We start from the raw sequence: 1,215 nt of genomic DNA, 5'->3' as shown, positions 1-1,215 counted from the left end.
GCTTTTTTGGTTACAAAATTCCTAAGTTCAGAATTTATTTCATTTTCTGCATCATACTATCGATTAATTATTAATTTCAATATTATGTTTAAAATTATTTAAAATTAATTTTTTTCTTTCTTTCAGTGTTTTTGAGGCGTTTGGTAAGATCAAGAAAGTCGAGCTAGCCCCAGACACGGCCCCAGGGAAGCACAGGGGGTGGGGCTTCATTGATTACGAGAATCATAAAAGTGCAGCTGATGCCATCTCATCAATGAACCTGTTTGATCTGGGGGGACAGTTCCTGAGGGTGGGACGGGTAAGCCCCTAGTAATTAGTATAATAATTAACTAGTAAAAAGTAGATTTAGTTAATGTAACAGGTACTTAAATGTAATAGCTTTACATTGGTAAAAAGTGTCTTTAATTATATTTATTTATTTATTTTAAATATAATAATATTAGTAAAGGTTGCTTATAGATAACTGTCCTTTGTTGCTAATAGTTATAACTAGACGAATGTAAAACATTAAAGGGGCGAGCCTAAGCAAGCTATAGATTATGTGCTGTATGAGCTATATGTATGAGCTAGCAAAGCAATTGCACATGTCAGTTTAAATTCAGTATCTTAATTGTAGTCATCTTGCTTAAATTAAAGTTATCTTGCTTATAGTTAGAAGCAGTCACTGAACAAATCATGTTTGAAGATTGTATACATGTATCTGCTTTGTTAACCTAGGCTTGCTCCTAGAGAAGAAACATCACCTAGAATAGATCTCATGATGCATGCAGCTAGCAGTACAGTACATGCAGCTAGCAGTACAGTACATGCAGCTTTCTCACTTACATTCACCTTAGCAGAATCTTTTATACCAAGGAAAAGACTGTATATCTGCTTTCCCAACTTTTATTCTTGCTAGAGAAGTTTCAGACAGCAGTTTGGCCTTATCTAGCTGACCATTTCCTGCAAGAAAAGCTCAGACTTGTTTGTGGCCGCCATTTTATTATTGTGACCACACCCGCTTTTAATGTAGATTAGGCTATTTAACTTTAATAATAGTTAGACAGTCTGCCCGTACAAACAAACGCTTTCTCGCCTTAGTGGGGCAAGCTCAGGCTCGCCCCAATAAGTTAGTAGTCAGACAATACATGTACATATGTATCTTAATAATTTTTTAATTCTAATCAAACCTTTTTAATTCATATTTTATTTATTATTTTTATTTTTGTTTTGTAG

The sequence above is a fragment of the Amphimedon queenslandica genome, unplaced genomic scaffold (genome assembly GCF_000090795.2).
Source record: "Amphimedon queenslandica unplaced genomic scaffold, v1.1 AMPQUscaffold_12684, whole genome shotgun sequence".
Lineage (NCBI taxonomy): Eukaryota > Metazoa > Porifera > Demospongiae > Haplosclerida > Niphatidae > Amphimedon > Amphimedon queenslandica.
This window is presented reverse-complemented; position numbering follows the sequence as displayed.